Source organism: Balaenoptera borealis (genome assembly GCF_965194805.1).
Source record: "Balaenoptera borealis genome assembly, chromosome: 16".
NCBI lineage: Eukaryota > Metazoa > Chordata > Mammalia > Artiodactyla > Balaenopteridae > Balaenoptera > Balaenoptera borealis.
Window position 1 is genome coordinate 49,771,845 of NC_138872.1, and position 25,196 is coordinate 49,797,040.

General features: G+C 39.6%; 1 long non-coding RNA gene across 1 annotated transcript in view; it reads left to right on the forward strand.

The window, feature by feature from the left end:
* Nucleotides 1–25,196, forward strand: part of LOC309613987 — a 293,017-nt gene that overhangs the window by 96,783 nt on the left and 171,038 nt on the right. The window lies entirely within an intron of this gene.

Below are 25,196 nucleotides of genomic sequence, written 5' to 3' on the forward strand. Positions count from 1 at the left end.
CTGTGTGATCCTGAGCAGACCGTATCATTTATCTTGTCTTGTGGAGACAATCACAGCCATCTCGCCGCCCGTCAAGCTGTAAGGTGCCATCTTTCAACCAGAATAGAAAAGCATCATCCCCTTTATCCCTTCGGAGGCCTTCCTAAAATACCTTCTGGATTGGAACGATAACATCTGTGCTACCTATCTTACCAGGTTATCTGGGTGTTGAAATAAGCTAAATCATGTCAAAGGTTTTTGAAAAAATTGAAATGAATACAGGACAGCAAAATAAGACTTTTTTTTTTAACACTACCATTTTCTATGAGATCAGTTTTTGCAAACTTCCTAGAGGAGATATTTAAGTAGTATTACTGCAAATAATCTCTGAACATTTGACTCTGTCACAAAAGACAACTTGATAAGTGAAACATTTTTATTTGTTCATTTTTCACTACAAAGATAAAAACTAAAGCTGAGATGAAAATTAATGATATGGAGACATCTGACTCTTTAACTCCTTCATGACTGCTACGTGTTTTATTCGTCTCTGTCTCCCTAGGATCAAGCAAAGTGCTGATCCCACAGTAGAAGCTTCATAGATAATTCTTGAACTAAGAAACATTCTCCAGGCCACATGGCTCATCTAAATAGTACAGATCCTCAAGTTCCCTTGTTTCTCTATGAATAAAGACAGTGCACGATTAATTCTCTTCACATGAATGTTTGTGAAATGCCAAACACCTTTTTGAAGAATTCAGTGAATTATCTCCTATTGCCTTACTATTTCTTATGATGATAAATGTTTCCTACTTCCCTCAAATACACATGAAAGCCTTTTCTTTCTCTCCTGATGGTCAGAGCATTGCTGGACTTCCTGTCACGGTGATGGGCAGAATGAGGGCTCCAGTGCAAAGTCTGGGCTGCACACCATTTTGTGTTAGTGAAAATGAAAGGAACAAGAGAAAAAGGGATTGGAAATTAAATTGATAGAAAAAGTTCCTCATATGGCTGGTGAAGTGACCCACAGACCATGTGGCACTTCACCATTGCCAAGAATAATCTGCAATTTGGTCAGAAGTCATATAACTCACCTTAAAACTGGAGAGACAAGGGGTTGCCTGGAGATGGGGTGTCGGGAAAGATGGATTGCAATGGGACACAGGAAACAACGGTGATGTTTGGTATTTTGGTCTTACTGGTCGTTTCATGGGTATATACATCTGTCAAAACTCATCCAACTGTATACTTTAAATATGTCCAGTTTATTATAGATCAATTGTACTTGAGTAGAGTTGTCAAAAAAAAAAAAAAGGTGAGGGGGCAAGACAAAGAGCACAGTAAGAATTAGCAGGTGAGGGAAAGAAAGAACCTTGGCTTTAATCCTAGTAGGGCTCTAAAAATCATCGAATGCCATATTTCCTAAAGTGGGTTTTATTCAACAATAGTCTTGAAAGATGAGAGGAAAGTGTGCTCCAAGGTCAAATAAATGTGGGGAAAGGATGCATGTTTTCCATCAGAATATGTTAGCATAATAAATGGGCTTTAAGAAGTCCTGTAAAAAATTCTCATTTAATTTATTTCATCTGGCATTCCCCTAACGTATTTCAAGTGACATCTATTCCAAATACTCTTGTCTAATTCAACTCTTTCATGTAGACATAAGAAAAGCCATGTGGGTAATTAGGAGACAGTGCTCGTTAAGAGAACAGGCTTTGACAGACAGATGTCTGGGCCTGTTCCACTATTTACTTCACAGTGGGATCATGGACAAGTCATAGAAACCCTCCAAACCTCAGTTTTCCTCTCTGTAAAAGGGGATAAATAATAGACCCTAAATCATTGGACTGCTCTGAGGACTAAATAAGTAATTTGTGAAAATGCTTAGGGCAGCACACAGCAGGCTCCAATAAATACTAGATTTTATGGGTTAGTAGGAAAGCTGTGACTACAGTTCACATTTCAGATGTCCCCCAGCCCATCACCTCAGATTGCTGAGCCATCAGCAAGAAAACTACCTCTGAATTGGTCAGGCTCTCCGTGGACATTCATTGCCCACACTTAGTATTCCACAGCTGACCTCCTCCCTCTTTGTCATTCACACCATCTTACAAGTAGCACAGGGAAAAAAGCAAAGGATGTAGAAAGACTGACTCCGTGAAAGAGAAGTTCATCCTCCTGAGGTTAAATTTGCCGCTCTACTCAAATCAATCAAAAATTTTTGTGACATTTTTGTCATTCCTCCAAATAAAGATACAATTAACCTCCAGGAGGTGGGGGCTTGGAGTGGGAAGAAGTATAAAAGTAGCAAACTCAGAGAATCTCTGAAAAAACAAAAACCAGAAACCAGCTCTCCACTTGTTTTACCTGTGATGGACCTGAACCAAACACCCAGACACTTAATTCAGATTACCGAGAAGTGCCGCTGATGGTTAATATTCAGATGCACTTTTATTTAATTATCCTGCTCTATCCACAAGTCCTCATCTCCAAATTGACGACATGAACGATCTGCACTCCATCAGAGGTGGAGCCCACCGCACAGCACAGGCAGCCTTTCAGAACACACGCTGGGAAAGGATGGGGTTGCCATAGCAACATCATCCAGCACTCCCCTTAGCACCCTCCTTGCCAGGCTCTCATCTTCCCTGGCAGATTTCTTTATTTTTTCACTTCATGATTTACACGGACAAAGAGTGCAGAGGGGCAGTTAATGCCACACCATGCTAAGTGCTAGACCGCTGTCTTGCTACAGCACCCAGGATCAACAAAGTAATTATGTCCAGTTATTCCCAAAATGGGATGTACATGAGAATCATCCGTAACTTAAAGCCTGGGTGCCTGGGCCTGACTCCAGACCTATGAACTCATTCTTCCTAGTAATTCAGCCTAGGAATCCAGACATTTAATAAGCTCCATGAATCTAGGGAGACATTAATTCACTCCAAATCTTTTATTTTGTACATTTAAAAAAATGAGATCCTAAGGCCCTGGGAAATGAATGAGCCAAATCTCCTGACCCTTGGCAACTTATTTGTATTTGACACTCAAACTGAGCCCAATTTGATGTCCCCAACTTCCAGGAGAATTATCTGCATGTACCTGCTCTGTGCCTAGTCTTATGGTAACATGCCTTTCCCCAGATTCTCTGCCTCTAATTTGCTTGATTGATTAGCTGCTTGGCTTGTCTCTAAGTGTGGCTGATTATAAAGATTCTCTGGAAAACCTAGAAGAAGCTTCCAGCTCCCATGTGTTTGTATTGGCTTCTGTACAGATTTTCCATCAAATAAATAAATCTACAAACTTTATTTCTGGGCTAGATAATGGCTAAAATTCCCCTCCTCCACCTTGTGAATATTTTATAATCCTTTGAAACTGGATTCAGAAATAACACACCGTCAATGAATTCTGATTATTTGTAAATTAAGATAAATTTATTTTCCAGTCTTTAGAATAAATGGTAACTTTTCTTTGATCCCTTAGAGTTTATGAAAGATACACTAAACGTGGGACATGCCTATAGGAACAAATTAAAGATATACTATTTTCTATTTATTTCCAGTCTACCAGCTCTTGGAAATTGGTCAAACATCAGTGAATTTCCCCCAAGCCAGAACCTGGGTGGTCAGCAACTCTAAGAATCAGACTGAAGGCTGTTAGACTGTGAAATTCTCAGTATAAATGATGCCTTTGGGTAATAACGTCCTACCTCTACTTAATCCAGACTCGTCTGGTAGGGTGGGGAATACAAAGAACAACCCTGCGAAGTAGGTACTACTATTTGTCTGACTCCTTTCAGCTAAAGCGGAATTTCTCAGCCTCAGCACTACTGACATTCTGAGCTGGATAATTCTTTGGTGCAAGGGCTGTCCTGCACATTGCAGGATGTTTAGCAGCACCCTTGACCTCTACTCACTAGGTACCAGTAGCCTTCTTCTCTGTTATGACAACTTAAAATGTCTGGAGACATTGCCAAATGTCCCCTGGGGGACAAAATCGCCCTTAATTGATAACCACAGCTCTAGAGTTTACTGGTCTGGGATACCCCATCTCTGATTCTTCCCCACAGCTACTTTTAGAATGTTTTCCCCCATCGCTTCAGCCAAATTACCTACTTAGTTCTTTCCTTTTTAACATCTTTATTGAGATATTATTTACATACCATGAAATTCATCCTTTTGAAGTGTACAGTTCAGTGGTTTTAGTATATCCACAGAGTTGGGCAGGCTTCACCACAATCTAAGTTTAGAACATTTTCATCACCTTAAAAAGAAACTGCCCATCAGGAGTCACTCCCACCACCTCTGTCCAGCCCTAGACGTTCACGAATCTACTTCCTCTCTGTATAGATTTGCCTATTCTGGACTTCTCACATATACAGACTCATACAATATGTGGTCTTTTGTGACTGCCTTCATAGTGCTTTCAAGACTCATCCATGTTGTAGCATGTGTCAGTAATTCATTCTTTTTTATTATTGAAAAATATTCCATGGCTTGGACATACCATATTTTGTTTATCCAGTCTTCAGTTCATGGACATTTGGGTCATTTTCATTGTTTGTCTAATATGAATAATGCTGTGCTGAACATTCATGTACAATGTGGTTTTTTTTTTTTGCATGGTTATATATTTTTATTTCTCCTGGCAATATGCCTCCAAGTGGAGCTGCTGGTCATATGGTAAGTCTATGTTTAACTTTTTGGAGGACTGCCAAACTGTTTTCCAATGGCTGCACCATTTACATTCTCACCAGCAGTGTGTGAGAATTCCAAGTGCTCTGCAAATCTACTTCATTCTTGTGATCCGTCTACATCACTAGGGGCTGTCTCCTAGGTGCTTATTCAATTTAGTGGCATTACATATAATGCTATGCCCTTTGGTGATAGAATAAATATAAAAAAAATAAGAAGCATTCTCTTGTCTGCAGTTGGTGAGGTTTTATCATCACCACCTATGCAAGTTATTGTCAGGAAAAAGGGTTAGAAAGCGGTCATTTAAAACCAAAACCTTTGGTTTAAAACACTAACTCCACCTCTACCTGCTTTCACTTAAGCTCTGCATATTTGACATCCCTCTGAAACAACTCACCTCATTCAAATGTGCAGTCTGCAGTTAGCTAATTTTGGAGGAAGTTGACCTTCCAAAGTTGGACTTTCTCATTTTCTGAGTTTTATTTTACTTTTTAATATGTCTAAAGTTACTGTTGGTTATACCAGCTTTAGAATTTTCCTACAACCATGCTTGGAAAGCATACTTTGCCCAATTGTCCAATGTGGTTAAACCAACCAAAGATTGTCTTCCGGGGAGAATCGTGGACCCACTGACAAATGCTTCCTCTGATTACCTTTAAGGGGAGATGAAGAAGACGTTCCTTCAGGAATATGGCCTTTCCCTCAGCTTTTATACCATGTGAGTCCTGACCCTAAGCTCTTGAGTCACTTAAGCAATGGTTCTACATTTAACTGAACCTGCAGGGTGGTTGACCCACAGGTAACAGCACACAGACAACTGGGCACTAAGCACTTGCTATTCATCAGGAGCCAGGCTTACTTTGAAATGTTTTTCTCATTTATCTATCACAACAATCCTGTAAGGTAGATATTATTTCAGCCATTTTATAGGTGAGGAAACTTAGGGAGCTTAAGTAACTTTCCCCAGATCTCACACTTAGGAAACGGCAGAGTTCAAATTTCACCAGGATGACCTGAGCTCGTACTCAGTCTGGTACTTGTTAGGGTATGTAATTTGGAACTCTTGGTGGCTTGATATCTTCAAATGCTTGGCAGAAAGAAACAAGATTTAATTAGAAACACATGATGCATAAGAAATCTTTTCATTCCCCTAGATACTTTGAGATATCCCTGGATTAACTTGGATTTGTAGACAGCCACACACTTGGGCCAAATCATTTTGTTCCCCCTGAAGACTGCTTATTCTGAACTGTGCTGTCACAATCGCTTCAGCCTGTGCTGAGGGATGTTGTCAGAAATAGCCTGATGGCACTAATTTTGGTTATTACTATGGAAAGGCAGTGGTTAAGATCATGGACCAACTGTTGTGTTGTGTCTGTCACTTGTTCCTCATCTGTAAAATGGGCATGTTGGTTGTTTCTACTTTATGTGATCACTGTGAAGATTAAAACAGTTCACACATGTCAAGTACCCATGACACTGCCTGACACACAGGCAGGGGAAAATGTGTGCCCCATAAGGACATTTGGATCAATAAGGTCTTTGATCCCAAGCAAGAGAAATATATTTGCCTAAATTGAACAGACAAAGGAATTAAATAGAAGGAAGCTCACAGAACCTAAGAGTCAGGGGAGGGCCAGGAACCCCAGGGAGCAGTAAGAATTCAGACAGAGGAAGGAAATGATGAACATGTTGTGTGGTCTGTTTTGAGGATTTATGGAATAAAATGTTGTTTATTTTAAAAAATTATAAATAGTTGTACCTCTTCTGAACAGTTGGTTGGTTCTGACCTTCTGAATATTGTGAAACTTTTAACTGTTCATGTTTCTTTCATGTGATCAAGTCTAAACCATCTAAGTGGCTCATAACTGGCAAACAGATAAACTGTATAGCTAGAGGTTTGTATTTGTATTCAGTCTTCTATTTATTTAGCGATTCTTATGCTCCAGGAAGTATGCTGAGCACCTTAAGTGCATTATTTTCTTTAATCCACATGCTCACCCGCCAACAAAAGCCTGACATGAGGTTATTGTTATTTCACAGCTGAAGGCACTAATGTTCAGAGAGACTAGGTGACCTTCACAAGGTCACACGGCTATAAGGAGCAGAGTTGAGTTTCAAGCATTTAAAAGTAACAAGAACTTTTTACAGTTATACATAACTTCTCAGCTCACTTTAAACACACCTTCAATTATACTTTTAAATAATAGTAGTGATGGTGTCACAGCCATTGCTAACATTCATCGACTGTGTACTGTGCACCAGCACTGTGCTAAATGAGCTACGTTCAATACCTTGTAGAATTTTGCAGCAGTGTTACAGACTGAATTGTGTCACCCAAAAGTTATAGCTTTAAGCCTTAACCCCCAATGTGACTGTATTTGGAGAGAGGGCCCATAGGAGGGACTGAAGGTTAGATGACTCATAAGGGTAGGACCCTAATCTGATAGGACTAATGTCCTCTTGAAGAGGAAGAGACACCAGGAGTGCATGCACATGCAGAGAAAGGCCATGTGAGCACAGAGAGAGAAGGTGAACACCTGCCATTCAAGAAGAGAAGCCTCAGGAGAGATCAACTCTGCTGACATCTTGATCTTGGACTTCCAACCTCCAAAACTATGAGAAAATTAATTTCTTTTAAGTTACCTCGTCAGCGCTAGCAAACTAATATAGGCAGGTATTGTTATTGTCTCCTGTTTAAGGAGAGAAAAGATTCCTGACATTGGATTTGGCAGTAATTTGTTGGCTATGACACCAAAAGCAAAGGCAACAACAACAAAAATAAAAAAGATAAATTGGATGTCATCAAAATTTAAAACTTCTGTGCATCAAATAACACAATCAGGGCTTCCCTGGTGGCGCAGTGGTTGAGAATCTGCCTGCTAATGCAGGGGACACGGGTTCGAGCCCTGGTCTGGGAAGATCCCACAGGCCGCAGAGCAACTAGGCCCGTGAGCCACAACTACTGAGCCTGCGCGTCTGGAGCCTGAGCTCCGCAACAAGAGAGGCCACGACAGTGAGAGGCCCACGCACCGCAATGAAGAGTGGCCCCCGCTTACCGCAACTAGAGGAAGCCCTCGCACAGAAACGAAGACCCAACACAGCCCAAAAAATAAATAAATAATAATTAAAGGTGCTAATAATTTTAAAAAAAAAAAAAAAGAACACAATCAATAGAGTGAAAAGGCACCCCACAGAATGGGAGAAAATATTTACAAATCATGTGTCTGGTATCAGGTTAATATCCAGAATATATGAGGAACTCCTACAATTCAACAACACCAACAAAATATCTCAATTTTAAAATGGCCAAAGGACTTAAATAGACATTTCTCCAAAGAAGATACACAAATGGCTACTAAGCACGTGAAAAATGCTCAAGATCACTAATCATCAGGGAAATGCAAATCAAAACAATAATAAGATAACACCTCTTACCCATTAGGATGTCTCCTATCAAACAAAACAGAAACAGATAAAGAAGATAGCAAGTGTTGTCAAGGATGTGAAGAAATTGGAACCCTCGTGCACTGCTCACTGGAACATGAAATGGTGCAGCCACTATGGAAAACAGTATGACGATTCCTCAAAAAATTAAAAATAGCATTGCTATGTAATCCAGCAATTTCATTTCTGGGTATTTGTCCCAAAGAATTGAAAGCAAGGACTTGAAAAGATATTTGTATACCCATGTTCATAGCGGCATTATTCACAATAGCCAAAAGGTAGAAACAACCCGAGTGTCCACTAACAGATGAACGGATAAACAAAAGGTTGTATATACATAAAATGGAACATTATTCAGCCTTAAAAAGGAAGGAATTCTGACATATGCTACAACATAGATGAGCCTTGAGGACATTATGCTAAATTAAATAAGCCAGACACAAAAAGATAAATATTGTATGAGTACTTATATGACATATGTACAGCAGTCAAAATCATAGAGACAGAGAGTAGAGCGTCAGTCGCCTACATTTTGGGGGCCCGGGAGAGGAGGAAATGGGGGAGTTATTGTTTACATATAATTTCAGTTGTGCAAGACAAAAATAATTCTGAAGATGGATGGTGGTGATGGCTGTACAACACTGTGAATGTACTTAATGCCACTGAATTATACATATAAAAATTATTAAGATGATAAAAATTTATATGTGCGTTTTACCACAATAAAAATTAAGCCACATAAAAACCCCATATATTTGTAAATTTTTAAAAATTCCAAATTACTCAGAAGTAAAAGAAGAAATTATAATAAATTCTTTAAAATCTTAGAACTGGATAGTAATTTTAAAAACTCTTCTTTCCAAACAGATGAGATATAGATAAAATGGTATTTTAAATCCTTAAAATTTTAGGAGAAAAAAATAAGAGCATAGTCTTTTCAATTGCACGATGAGAAACAATTTCTTAGGACAAAGAAAACTTTTTTAAAAACTCTTTAAAAGTGTAGATATGCCAGAATCTACAATTTCTGTTCACCAATAACCCCATTAAAAAGTGAAAAAGCAAGCCACAGCCAGGAAGAATATGTCTGCAGTTCATGTAACAAAGAAAGGACTGCTATCCAGAATACATAAATAGATTCTACAAATCAATAAGACAAATCGCTCAATAGAAAAATGGACAAAACATATGGAAGGAAAAGTGACAGAAGAGAGAACAAAGAATACATATATGAAAATACATTCACTCTCACTACTAATCAGGGAAATGGAAATTCAAATAACAGTATGATAGCATTTCAGAAACTTCCGTTGGCTACTGTGAGTCTGAGGCTACTAAGTGTGGAAAAGATGCAGAACAGAGGAACTCTCATTCACTGCTGCCGGGAGGGTCAAGTGACACAACATTTGGGGGGAAAATTGACAGCATTTGTTAAAGTTGAAGATACATACATCTGGTGACCTAGCAATTTTATTCCTAGGCACATAGTTAGAGAAACTCTTGCACATGCGGTCAAGAAGATATATATACAAAATGTTTGGAAGAGAATGTTGTAATAGCAAACATTTGGCAACAGCATAATTCCATCAGCAGGAGCCTGGGTAAATCAACTGTAGCATATTTATACAGTAGAATACAATCCAGCAATGAAAATACATCAACCAAAGCTACAGAAAACAATATGGATAAATCTTACAAGCATAATGTTGAGGGAAAAAAATCAAGTTCCAGAAGAAAGTATATTATTATTTTATTTATAGACATTTGAAAAACATGTAAAATTGTATGGGCCCAAGACTAAAATTACTGAGTCTTAGGATATGTTAATCTTTAGTTTTATGAAATAACACCAAATGTTTCTTAGGGATTGTTTTGTATTCTTTCATCAGTCAGTCAGGTGCAGCCACAAGGCTGGGACACAAGAGAGACACAAGGAAACAAAGTTTATTACACTCTCAGGTCCTAGAGACACAGTCACCCATGCCATGAAGGGAGCCTGTGGGAGGAGCGCCAGGGGAGTGGGCTCAACCAAGCAGGTGGGGAGCAGAGAGAGAGACAGAGCGTGCGCCCTGGGAGCAAGATCTGGGTGGAGAGCACCAGCAAAAGGCAGAAGGGGATTTCATTGGAGCACCTGAATGTCACTCAGTTAGGACAAATTAATTCTTTGGGCAGTCTAAATCCCTCTTCTCCCCAACCCTTCATTTCAGTAAAGCCTGCCCTACACAGAAATAGTAAGAGAATGTAAGCGCCTCCAGAATTTAGAGAAATCTTTGGGATTTCCCAATGCCCAAAACCAGGGAAAGAGAGATCAAATCAACTTCATCCACATAGCAAAATACTGTAAGGCTCTTGACTTCAGCAGACATTTGGGGAAGCCTGGGTATTTACAAGGGCCGTGAAACTGCATCTGAGAGAAGTTGCATGTAGCTCTCACTGTGCTCCTCCTACGGAGATGGCAGATCTGTGGACTGTTTAGTTTTCCATGTGAACCTCATGTGATTCTTAGGGTCCATTTTCATGCTCACAGCACAACTCTTGAGCAAGGAAATGGCACTAAGATTGTCATTTACTTAACCATGCTGGCCCTGGGATGTCTCTTGAAGATTGAAAAATGCCGGGTATCAGCCACATGTTCTCGTCTTTGAAAGAACCACACGCGGGCTCACACAGTCCATCTAATCTTGAGTTATGATCAGTGAGCATCTCTAGCTCCAACCTGCTCTTTCTCACCAGCCCTCTCCCTCCTTCCAAACAAGGGGCAACAATAACGTCCCACATTCAGCGATGTTCAGAACAGCAAGCTCTTCAAAAAAGCCTGCCTTGACTAAATGCAGTGAAAATCCCCAGCACCACCAAATTTTAGGAATCATGGCTCATTTTCCCAAGGACAAGTGGTACCCATTCACTGAGGAAATATCAAGTACATAAGCCTCAGTTATTTTTTATTTTTAAGCCTCAGTTTGCTGTTCAGTTATAGGAACACAAGATGTGATTTAATTACCTGTAGGCTAATGTTTTATGTTTTGTTTTGTTTTTAAGGTTTGCATCATCTAGACTGTATTTGGAATAAGGACAAGTAGAGATTCATATTTGCATTTTTGCAAAGAGCTGGCCATCTGATCCAGAGAAATCTATTACATAGCCTTCCTTTTCCCACTTACATTTAATGCCACCTTTAAATACAAGCAATTCCCACATGCATTTGGGTCAATTTCTGAACTCCCTATTTTATTTTGTTAAATTGGCTATTTTCGCCTATACTAAGCTGTTTTTAAATTGTTTAGGTTTATATAATGGTTGAATAGCTCATAAGGTCAGTCTCTACTTATTACCCTTCATTTTCAGAATTTCCCTGGATATTCCCACATGTTTATTTCTCCAGCTTACCCTTAGTATGATGGAGACTTCCAAAAATAGTGCTGGTAATATTCCCACTGGGATGACTTTGAAAGTATAGATAATGCCGGTAGACTTGATACCTTCACATCATTTGTTCCTCCTACGTGTTTCTCCATTAACCTGCGTGATCTCTTAAGGACCTCAGTACCTCTCCAAACCTTTCTGTGAAAATTTTCGAAGATACAAAAAAGCTGAAGCAACAGTAAAATGATAATCCCTGTACTCACCACTTAGATCCAAAAATTGTTGATACTTGCCATATTTTATTTCTATGTATTTTTTAAATTTTATTAATATTTTTTGCTGAGCCATTTGCAAACAAAATACGGCCATCATACTTGATTCCTAAATATATCAATATGTATCTCCTAAAAAAGACATTCTACTGATAATCACAATATCATTATCAAATTATAGGCATCATGATATCTTATTTCTAAATATATCAATATGTATCTCCTAAAAAAAGAAGTTTTCTTACTCACCACAATATCATTATCACACCTATGTAATTTCTTTAATATCTAATATCCAATCTAAATTCAAGTTTCCACAAAAGTTCCAAAAATGCTCTTTATGGCTTTGGGGTTTTTGTTGCCTTTTGCAGCTTTGCCCTATCATCTATCTATCTATCTATCTATCTATCTATCTATCTATCTATGTATTTATCTATCTTCCTATCTATATATCTTGAAATATAATTCACATACCATAAATATCACCCTTTTAAAATACATAATTTCATGGGTTTAAGTATATTTACAAAGTTATGCAACCATCATTACTAATTCCAGACTATTTTCATTAACCCAAAAAGAAACCCTGTACCCACTTAGCAATCACTCCCCATGTATTATTCTCCATTTCCCCTCCTACAGCCCATGTCAACCACTAATCTAATTTCTGTCTCTAAGGATTTGCCCTATTCTGAACATTTCATATAAATCAAATCATACAATATGTAGCCTTCTGAGTTTGGCTTTTTTCACTTATGCTATTTTCAAGGTTCATCCATGTTATAGTATGAATCAGTCCTTCATTTCTTTTTATTACTGAAAAATATTCCATTCTATAGATACATCCCATATTTTATTTATCCATTCATCAAGTGATAAATATTTGGGTTTGTTTTAAAACCAGAATCCAATTAACGTCCACATGTTTTATTCTGTTGTTATGTCTCTTTGATATACAACAGTCCTCTACTTTTTTTTGTCTATGATATTAACTTTTTGAAGAAGCCATTTGCTCTGTAGAATATCCCACACTCTGGACTTGTATGTTTATTTTCTTAAGGGGTTGTTTCATTTTGTCAAAAATCCCAACATAGCAAAATTAAAACCACCAGATCTATAAAATAATATTTAGTAAGAGTTTGTTGTGCATATCAGAACAGTTTGTGAACTGGGAGCTCTCAAACCAAGAGTAGAAAGAGACTCAGAGGTACATGGTGATAAGACAATTTATATAGTGAAAATGCAGAGGGTGTTTATTCTTTAAAATGATTAGTTGTAGGGACTTCCCTGGTGATGCAGTGCTTAAGAATCCGCCTGCCAATGCAGGGGACACAGGTTCGAGCCCTGGTCCGGGAAGATCCCACGTGCCACGGAGCAAATAAGCCTGTGCGCCACAACTACTGAGCCTGCGCTCTAGAGCCCGAGAGCCACAACTACTGAAGCTCACGTGCCTAGAGCCCGTGCTGTGCAACAGGGGAAGCCACTACAGTGAGAAGCCCATGCACTACAACGAAGAGTAGCCCCTGCTCGCCGCCACTAGAGAAAGCCCGCATGCAGCAACGAAGACCCAACTCAGCCAAAAATAAATAAATAAAAATAAAATAAATTTTTTTTAAATGATTAGTTGTATCACTAGAGTTTTCCAAGTTACAGGGGAGTGTTCATTGCAGCTCTATTTACAATAGCCAGGACACGGAAACAACCTAAATGTCCATGACAGATGAATGGATAAAGAAGATGTGGCACATATATACGATGGAATATTACTCAGCCATAAAAAGAAATGAAATTTAGTTATTTGTAGTGATGTGGATGGACCTAGAGTCTGTCATACAGAGTGAAGTAAGTCAGAAAGAGAAAAACAAATACCGTATGCTAACACATATGTATGGAATCTAAAAAAAAAAAATGGTTCTGATGAACGTAAGGGCAGGACAGGACTAAAGACACAGATGTAGAGAATGGACTTGAGGACACAGGGAGGGGGAAGGGTAAGCTGGGATGAAGTGAGAAAGTTGTATTGACATATATACACTACCAAATGTAAAACAGATAGCTAGTGGGAAGCAGCTGCATAGCACAGGGAGATCAGCTCAGTGCTTTGTGACCACCTAGAGGGCTGGGATAGGGAGGGTGGGAAGGAGACACAAGAGGGAGGGGATATGGGGATATATGTATACATATAGCTGATTCACTTTGTTATACAGCAGAAACTAACACAACATTGTAAAGCAATTATACTCCAACTAAGAGTATAAAAAAATAAAAATAAAAGTGGCTACAGCATGCCAATTTTGGAGAACAGCTTAAGCTTCATTTATGATTTTCAGAGGCATTTACAAGAGGTAGCCCAAGTAAAGTTCCACTTGCTCTGCAGAATATGCTGTTTCACTTACATGTAAGTTTATGTAAGCTTCACTTAAATGGTTTTGCCTGCTTAAGGAATTTTCAAGTTTGGTCTCCATTTTGTATTTTACTTTAACAATTTGCTGTTTGATATTTCTATATTTCCTGTAAATCTAAAGTGAAGTCAAAAGGCTTGACTAGGCTAGTGTGCATGCATCACAAGAGATGCTCTCTTCTTCAGACTGGATCATGCAGGGAAGCCCGCAGTATCAGGTTGTTGCAACGCTAATGATACTGTTCCATCAGTTGGTCCAGGTGATCTTGCCACTGTGAAGGCTGGCGATTCCCTTGGGTGTTAATAAGTGCTCTATGGAGTGATACTTTAGCACCAAGAAGATATCTTGCTCCCTAACAACTTTTCACTATCTTCTCCACATTTTTACATAAAGAATTTTATCCATTCTATTCTGTAAGAGTTCCACATGAGATAGAAAATTTTATGCATCTTATTAAGTTTATATCTGGTTTTAAAAATTATTTGGCCTCCTTTTTAAAATGAAATCTTTACTTCAATTATATTTTCAAGTTGTTGGTAGCAAACTGTTCCCCGATATATAATCTCACTTTTTCTCTACTAATAGAAGCTTCCCTGATAGGAATGAGCATAATAGTCCCAAGGTTACCTACCTCTGGACTTGGTGAGAGAAAAATATATATCCCTATTTTCAAGCCACTGTTGTATTTGTTTTGTTGACCTGAAGACTCTATTATTGGTAGCTAGGAAAGCTATTAATTTTTGCATTTTAATTTTGTAACCAGCAATCTCTTTGAATTATTCTATTGTTCATTTTGTTTGCTTGTTTCTTTCTTTTTCCTAGATTTTCTTGGTAGACAATAAAAAGGTCTACAAATAATGGTATTTTCTGCTTTCTTTCTAACATGTAAATCAAATGCCTTTTTCTTGCCTAGTTACATTGGTTATTATTTTGAGAACAATGTTAAAAATGATAATGATGGTGTACAACCTTGTATTTTTCCCAAATTGAATGATAATGTTTCTGTTCTTACCACCATTAAGCAGTGTGTCATAGTTCCAGCCAAGAATCCAGGTGCAAGCAACAAAAACTAAGTCTGATTACCTTAAGCAGGAAGGAATTTCTGGAAGATTATCAAGTAGTTCCAACAGTCAACAGATGCTAGAAAACCAGACTAAGAGCATGAAAAACTAACATCTGTCTGATTTGTATCTTATTTCTGAGGTTCTCCACCACTGGACACTACTGCCTTTGTCACTAGTTACCATCTAAGATATTTCTTTCATAACAAATAATTGCTCATTCTTTTTCTCTCTCTCTTGCTCACGGTTTAAATTCCCAAATAAAAGCATGAGCATGCTAAGCCCTCTCTACCTGATGGCAAGAGGAGAGAACATTCAACCCTTAGATTTCTGATGTGGAAGAAAGGACTGTAATTTTCACTAATTAATTCAACGGGAAATTCCTCCCAAACAGAGTAAGATTGGACACTGGGAAGCCCTCCTCCCCCAAATTAACAAATACTGGCTTACAAGATCCTGGCTTTAGTTTTATACATTCTAAAATGGTTTTGAGTAATAGGGACTTCCCTGGTGGTCCAGCGGTTAGGACTCCACACTTCCACTGCAGGGGGCACGGGTTCCATCCCCGGCTGGGAACTAAGATCCCACATACCTTGCGGTGTGGCCAAAAAAAAAAAAAGAGTTGAGTAATAGATGAGTGTGTTGTAAGGCAATTTGGTTTGGTTTTGTTTTCATAGAAATGGATGTTAAATTTTCTTTAATTTCCCCCTTAATTGATATTATTTTAATCTATTGTTTAACATTGATATAATTATGTATAGAATATCATAGATATAATACATAATATTGATATATTTCACTATTGTTAGATTTTACATCATATTAATATTTATTAATTCTTAAACATTCTTGTAGTTTAGGGACTAACTCTCCTTGATTTTAAGGTGCTAATAGCCTCCATTTGCATATATTTTTATTTATGATTTTTAAAATTATTTTGTGAGATCAAATTCAAACTATATCAAAAGGTTCAGTTTACTCTTAAATGATGTGGGTGAATTTTCCTTGAACTCTTGAGGCTATTTTTCTTGCTCTCAGAACTTTAGTTTAAAAGCTGTGAAAATTGAGAACTTTTCTACAGCTTAGTGGATTGGGAGTTGGAAATACTTCTATTTTCTCTTTTGAAATTTTAATTGCCTTGAGGGCTTCCCTGGTGGCGCAGTGTTGAGAATCCCCCTGCCAATGCAGGGGACACGGGTTCGAGCCCTGGTCCTGGAAGATCCCACATGCCGCAGAGAAACTAAGCCCATGCGCCACAACTACTGAGCCTGAGCTCTAGAGCCCGTGAGCCACAACTACTGAGCCCAGGTGCCACAACTACTGAAGCCCGCACACCTAGAGCCCATGCTCCACAACAAGAGAAGCCACTGCAATGAGAAGCCTGCTCAACGCAACAAAAAGTAGCCCCCACTCACCACAACTAGAGAAAGCCCTCGCGCAGCAACAGACTCAACGCAGCCAAAAAATAAATAAATAAATAAATAATTTTTTAAAAAATTTTAATTGCCTTGAACCAAGGTTTACTCTATTTGGTCTAGGAGACACTTATGGACATCTGCACATTTCAGATCATTCTCCCAATTCAAAACTGGGCCTTAGAGCCTTCACTCTCACCAAACACCCCCAGTTCTTCCCTTCCCCAATATCACCTGCTTCTCCCTAGGTCAATTTCACATCCTCCAACAAGTGCAGGGAAAATATAGCTGAGACCGATGAGTTTTCAAGAGTGAGGAAGAAACTTCATCTGCAAGCCTCACTACTCTTCCCCCCACCCTCGCCTTGCTCTTTCAAAGAATCTTGGCATATTTATTTCCTCTTTTGTCTTCTATTCTGCTAGATTCCTATTCATCTTTGGAGATAATTAGTTCAGAGTCATTATGATTATTTTGTCTTCTAGTTCATCTTTTCTTCCAGGAGGAGAAACAAAATGGCAAAGCCTGATAGAATTTTTGTCTCTGTTGGGACCTCAAGGTGGTTGGAGCATTTATTTTCACAGATGTTTCATTTATTCCTGGACTGCCTACACATCTTTTTAATTCACTCTTCTCAAAATTTGGGCAGATTTCTAAAGATTTTTTCCACATCTTCTTTCCTCTACACTGCTTTGGGGTGGGGTAGGGGCTCTGAGTCATGACAAGATCTGTCTTTCACTTCTATCACTGCCATTTTTCAAATATTAGAACATAGGGTGTTGTGCTCTTATCTTATTTAATTTCTTCTGGTCACCTTTCTTGATTTTTAATTTCTGTCCAACTTGCAGGTTTAAAAAAGAGTGAGTTTGCACACAGCATCATTCTTACCCCTGACATGCAAGAGTAATCATTTTAAACTAATAATATATCAATACATAGCCAGTTACAGCTTATCACTACAAAAGGCTGTGATACATACCAAGCACAATTTATACCCACAGCTTATCATTTTAATTCAGCTGTGATAATTAAGTAATGCAATATTATGTCACCAAAATTATACTTTATGCAATGCACTAAAAACAACCTAGCAATATTATTTTTTGAACAACCCTTAAAAATGTTATTTGATAATAACAAGCTGTAGGAATAGTGATTTGGTATAAACGCTGAAGCTCAATTTCAGAAGAGATAGTCAGTGAAGACTCATCAAAAGCACCTGGAAATTAGGTGCTGGAAATAAATCTAGAAATTAGATCATGTATAAGCTAATAAAATTCTTGGTGTCTTTGTTTTTCCATCTATAGAAGAATAATTATACTCCCCAATCCCTTTCATTGGGAATTTGTCTTCCAGCTCGGCTAGAATTTGCAAGGATGGTCTGTGAAAGAAGGATGAAAGCTGGGGCACAGAACTCAGGATTCTGAGTGGTAAGGATCTCCTACCACCACAACTCATGCAGGCGTCGTTGTGCAGAACACAAGGAGAAAGATTCAAGAGCAACCACCGATGACCTGAGGGTGGTTGGATATGCAGAAGGCATCCCCCCTTGACAACCTCTCCCCTCAGGTCATATGCCTCCTCCTGGTTTGCTCCTGGACTCTAGGTTGGGACCTTCATTGCTCATTTGGACTTACTCTTAATTGTTACCTGGGACTATGCTGTATTGGGCATTTAAACATGAGCACACCTGCCCTGTATGCGGACTTTCTCCCTGGTCATAGTGGAAGCCTCTTCAACTGGTTGGATCAGCCCAAACAAAGCCACACCTTTCACTTGTTCTACATTTTGGAAATATCTCCACGTGTTTCTAAGGCACATTCAGATTTGGCAATCACTGAGGACCTTAAGTTAGACAGCCTCAAATTTTAATCCGATAGACCTCTCTGAACCTCCATGTCTTAGGCTGTGAGGGGGCACCAGTGCAGAACCTCTGCCCTCAGCTGTTAGAACCATCAGAAGAGAAGGTGCAGGATCAGTGCTCCCTCCAGGTCTGGCCACACGAGACAAGGCATCACTGTCATCGCTGTCCTCATGCCTCTCCTTTTCTTCCTCGGAAGAGTCCACATGAAACCCAGCATGTTGTTCACTATTCCTTCCTCTTTCTGTTGAGTTTGTTTTTGCTGTTCTTTCAACTCCTCTGCTTGTTTTATGTTTCCTCTGCCACAGCCAACAGCATCCCTTGTCATCCTGCAGCTCTTCTACCCTCTGGTCCAGCCCGGTAAATTGGCAGCTAGACGGGGACCTCCCCCTTCTTTCCCCTTTGGTAACCATAAGTTTGTTTTCTGTGTCTATGAGTCTGTTTCTGTTTTGTAAATAAGTTCATTTGTATTATTTTCTTAGATTCCACATGTAAATCATATCATATAATATGTGTCTTTCTCTGTCTGACTTCACTTAGTATGATAATCTCTCATTCCCACCTATATTCCAAGAGTCGGTCAGTCACATTGTCAAACCCAAATCAAAAGGGTTGAAAAGCAAACTCCTCCCACAGGGAGCAAAACAAAGGGTCTTGAGCAAAACAAAGGGTCTTTTGTGAGTGAGCTACATGGAAAATGATTCTTCCTTCTGATTTTATGCATTAACTGGGCTTCTCTATGCTTCTCTTTCCATCACCTGAAAGTTCCCCAGAGCAACCTGGGTTTACGACCAGCACTCAGTGAGCCTGGAGCCAGCTAACAGAAGGTTGAAGTGATCCAGGTGGCAGTGATAGGGATGTCCCTGGGATAGAGGGTAGGCCACTTGAGGTGAAAGAAGAGGCACATTGAAGGAAGAAGTAATAAGATTTGATGGTAGGCTGGGTAGAGTAATAAAAGCAGGCCGGGTTCAAGGAGGACTCTGAGATTTCTAATTTGGAAAAGTGGAAGAGTAGCGGTATCAGTAAAAAAAGAAAAAAAAAAAAAGGAATTATCACAAAAAGCAATTCTAGTGTTGGAACCATCTGGGACATAAGAGTTAAGTTGTTATGTTACTCTGTCACTAGGACATTGAGAATCATAGCAATTTTTGCATTCTAGAAGTAGTTGATTTTATAGTCAGTTCTAGTAAAGAGGTTCCTATTTTTTCTCCCACTGGCTTTCATTGAAAAGTAAGAAATAAGTTCCTATAGGAAAAAAGGATCAGAATCTCCCAATTGATATGATTTTCTGTTTTCTTTTTTTGGGGGGGTGGAGGGGTGTGGAATAACAGTGTAAATAGCAGTGTTGGAATATCTTGAAATCTCTTCCCAATAATGGCACCTCCCCTCCACTGCCACCACTCTAGTCCCAGTCCTCACATTAAAACTTAACTCCTCTCGGGACTCCCCATGTGGCACAGTGGTTAAGAATCTGCCTGCCAATGCAGGAGACATGGGTTCGATCCTTGGCCCGGGAAGATCCTACGTGCCTTGGAGCAACTAAGCCCATGCGCCACAACTACTGAGGCTGCGAGCCACAACTACTGAGCCCACGTGCCACAACTACTGAAGCCTGCGCGCCTAGAGCCCGTGCTCTGCAACAAGAGAAGCCACCGCAATGAGAAGCCCGTGCACTGCAACGAAGAGTGGCCCCCGCTTGACGCAACTAGAGAAAGCCTGCACGCAGCAATGAAGACCCAACACAGCCAAAAATAAATTAATTAATTAAAAAAAAAAAACTTAACTCCTCTCCTCTTTTTAGCCTGGTTGTTTCTGTGTTTAATAGATTTAGCATCAATTAAACTCCCTTATAATATATATGTTTCGAGTGAGCTGGCCAAAACAAGAGATGTCCACTGTAGCTTTCAATTCACAGTTAATGTCTTAACTATTCTTCCAGTAGAATTATTCTAAAGCACTTAAGTTACAGACGACCACTTATACCACTGTTTAATGGGACATCAATGTATTTCAGATATGAGCATAAAGCAGCAGTCTCATCCTAGCAAAAAGCACAAAAGTACCATGACCGTGTGTATACGTATTCTTCCCTCCCTCCCTTCCTTCCTGCCTTCTCTCCACAGTTACATATTGAGCATCTGCCCTGTGCCTGGTACTGGGGATGCAGCAGCAAGAAACTAAAGTCTTGGATTCAATGGAACCTATAGTCTAGAGTGAAGAGATAAGACACACAAATCAGTGGTGATAAGAGCTCTCTGGGAGGGCTGTGTCAGGGAGAGTGAAAAGCAAATTCTCAAGCTTTACATTTTAAGACTATTTCCCAAAGCTATTGTAAACTTTTCTTCCCAGTGGCAATACTTGATAAGTTTCAGAACTATGATATTAATTGTTATAATTGAATATGAATATCAGTGTTAAATTTCACTCAAAAAACTTTAACTTCTACTCTGTTATCCAGGGGCTTCTAATCTAGTTGGAGACAGAAATATACACCTGAAATAACAAAATATGATACCATTTTAGAATGTAATGGACACTATCCCTGACCAGAAATACAATCTGAATTTTAATAGAAAGGATATCTGAGTTCAAATAGTAAGTGAATAAGAGAATAATAGACACATATACTTCTCATATATATTTTCATACCAGATAGCTCTTATAAGAAATCAAAGAAAGGAGACAAATAAATCAAGTGGAGGAAGGTAGAGAAAACTTATCCATTCACAATCTTGTCTATAAAAGCAATGATGACTCGGAAAAACAGGGTTTTATGGCCATTAAATTTGGGAAATATTGTATTGAGAGATTTACAACACACATTAGCAAGATACAGATTCTGGGAAGTCCTTCAGATTAAAATGAACAACAGTTTCCTCATGTAAAGTCTATTTATATTCTCACAGAACATAAATTTGACTGGGATCAATCCTCTTAAAACAAATTTCCACTAAGAAATGTAGCGGGAAGTAATGAATTGAATTTGTTCCTACCACCAGCAGCTGTGACTTTGAGCTCTAGACCAGGAGAATTCTGATCTCCTCATGGTGTCTGGGTAAATTCACCACCTGACACTCCCAATTCTCAGGGCAAACGTCCTACAGCCATAATATGCGGCAACTCACGTAATGAAATGTCCCGTGCAAGCTAATTATGACTCCGTTCTTCAGACTCAGAATTAGCTTCTAACTCCCCTCCAACTTGAGTAGGTTTCCATAGGGAAACTGTTAACTTCTGTTGACTGAGAGGAGGGGGTATTCTTTTGTTCATCAAGAGAGTTGATTTATCAGTCTCCCTAGTCATATTTCTTAAAATGAAAAAGTCACTTTTTATTCCTGTCATTCGAAAATTGAGGCTTATTATCATTCCAGTTTTGATTTTTCCCAAAAAACCCTGAGAGTTCAGAATACTGTTGCCATCTCCACATTCCTGAGATGTTCTGATGAAATGTGTTTGGGCACCACCAGTAAGAGAGTCTACAATCTAAACCAGACACTAGTGCTGAGCAGTAAAGCCCCTTTGAGCACGTGGATTGCTAGGACTATCTGTTGAAGAGGACCTTAGACTGGATTCCTGGGAAGAGGCATTAAAAAAGAATTTGTCAGGCATGTATTAAGGAGGTTCTCCCAGGAGAAACCAGCGAAGGAGTGGAGACACAAGCCCAGGGGAGGGGAGGAAGCCGAGCAAGGGTGTGATTGCAGGCTCGACCCCACCCTAAGGGGAGCTCTAGAACATAAGGAGCTGGGCCTTCCTCTCCACACTCACCAATCTTTGCTAACAGCCACCTTGGGGTCTTAAACTCAAAGGCATTTCCAACTCTACACATGTGGGCAAAGTGGCTCCAGAAACCCAATGCCTGGCCTTCTTAGAGAATCAAGATAAAGGCCTTTAAAAGCAAAAACAAACAGAAACCAAGGGAGAGGTAAAGAAATGGTAAAAGAGACCAAGAAGATGTGGACACAGCCCCTAGACTGTCTGATAGAAAGGTTGCAGAGAAGCCCATGAGGACCCAACCAAGCCAACGACCATTGCCTCTGGGTCTTGAAGGTCAACTCAGTTGTCCTCCTTTCACTTTCAGTAACATCCATCCCTTTTCTATGCGAACAAATTCAGTTTAACCAATGGTAACTCTTCTTCCTCTTTAAGGAGAAAACCCTCTACTTCTACAGTTCCTCCTCTTTGAGTCTGGACATGACAGTCCCCCTGCAGAGGAAATAAGATGTAGAGTGTATTCACCTCTACATCTTATTTCTATCTAATGATTTGCTTCCATTGTGCAGAGATGGAGATGGACTTTTGTGGAGAGGCCAGTTCACAGCACTGGACACAGAGATGGACCCAGGCTGCCTGAGTGCCACTAGACTTGGCGCCACTCGTTGTCAACCCACGTGGATTTCTACAGAGATGAGTAAATTTCAGTTTCCTTCAGAGCAAGTGCCATCTGTTAGCACCCCGGAAAGTAGCATTGATATATGATTCATTAGCTTATGTATATTCTAATATGATCCGTGAGTTAAAAATAATTTTTTCAAACCTTTGTGGATCTTATGACTCATTTTAGAATATTCTTCCTTTATTTCCAATTTATTATTTGGCTCCAGAATCAAAATTAGAAGCTGAAGTGAATATTTTATGGCCCACACTGTCTCTTGGTTCCCGTATGCATAATACCAAGTATTTGCAATTAAAGGCAAATGAAGAATTTCAAAAATACCGTTCAAAACTAAAGAAGCTTAGAAAAGGTTGAATTTCTAGTATATGGAGTCTATTCATATATAACTCATGTTTTCCCAGGGAAACATGAATAAAACCAGGAATAACATTTATATTGCTGGCTCTCACCCTGCCAAATATAGCAGACCCTCCAATACTCTGTAAAACAAACCCCACACATATCTCTGGGCACCCATGGTGGTGTCCCACACTTTCTCACAAACAAATATTGTTGGAAGATAAATGGCTGCCTTCATTTTTCTTCCTTTTCTGCTCCAACCCTCCCCAGTGGTGTCCACTAAGGCTTCAAACGCCAGTGAAGCTCCAAGAAGTCTCTCTCGTCTCTAGAACTGGCCTCAGAGCTGTCCCTTAGGTACATTCCTGTTGGATAATGCTGTTTATTGGCAAATGACCAGGAATCCGCCCCCCCAAAAAAGAAAAAATAAACTGAATTCAGGAGGTGGTGAGGCAATGCCAGAAATTCTGCAGCCCTCAAATTTCTGAAGCTACGTGTATTTCAAGCAGAAGTAGGGAGATTTCATACTACGTGCTGTTACCCAAATAATACTAAATATTGGGACTTTAGTATTTATATTACTGTTTGCTTATAAAGCTCCTTCTCCCTAGGACAAAAGGTGAGAGAGTTCTTCACGGAGTTTTTGCAAAATGATGGGCAATATGACTTCATTCTTTGCTTCCCCAGTAAAATCTTCACTAATTCCTAGTACTTGGGGGGGTTGGCTTAGAGCTTTGATGGAGGAAAGGAAGAAAGAGAAAGGGAATACTACAGTGAGCTAAAGGCATGCAGAGGCCCTGCAAAGGGAACCCAGCTACGTATATGCTTCATAAGTGTATTCATGGAAAGAAGGGAGTCTTCTTCTGAATATATTATTAAAATTGTTTGAGGAAAATTAGCTATTGCAGTTCTAACCCAAGTGTCAAATGCTATGAAAACTATAGATGCATCCCTTTGTGTAAAAAAAAATATTAGAAATATCTCTGCCAATCAGCTACTTCCCACCCACTGTGTGCTTCTCTAGCTCCCACAATGGCTTGGAGAATGTCAAAGAAAAATTATTTTAAGCTGTCTGTCAGAGTAATGAAATATTTTTGTTGCTGCCGGCTGTGTCATAATGAACTCTAGTTATAAAAGGTGAAAGGGGCCAGGAAACTTACTGAGGATTATAAGACTGAACGATTTGCCTCCATATTTGACTCATAGCAGGCTAGAAAGACAGATGATGTCAAGGGAAGAGAAATATTAAATAGCCTTGGAATTCTTGAAAGAGGGAAAATCTTGGCAGTGAGCAGTGCAGAAGGCCGGAGAGTATCACCAGCACTGAGGAGATGAGGAAGGAAGCTGGACCAGCCCCCATCTCGGCAGAAGTGGCTGGTCGATTTGCCCACGTTAGATGTGTGGTCATGTACCCACATAACTGCTTACACACCTCCCACGACTCAGTCACTTAGAACAATAAGTATAAATTTAGCCCATGAGTCCGTAGGTTTATACTTTGTGCTGAGCTCAGTTGGGTGGCTCTTCTGCTCTCGGCTGGGCTCACTCACATGGCTGGGGGATGGCTTGCTGTTGGCTGATTGTGACTGGCTTCCCCTGGGGTGACTGGGGTGACTCGACTCTGCACCACATGCCTGTCATCCTCCAGAAAACTAACCCGGGTGCTCACGGCAAAGACAGAGATGATGCAAGAGAGAGAAAGCTAAAATAGGCAAAGCCCACGTCAAGCCTTTGCTGGCATGGTGTCTGCCAACAGGTCACATGGCAAAGCAAGTCACATGGTGGAGCCCAGCGTCACGAGCCGGCGGGTTTCCCAAGGTGGGAAGTACCATACTGCAAAATCTTGTGGTGAAGGGGTGGGTGCAAGGAGGGATGGATCGGGTCGTATTTGCAACCCAGCACATTAACCGTTGTAGGCTTATGTTGATTTATCAGTTCTGTGTTATCAGACTTCATAAGCAAAACAGTAGTACGAC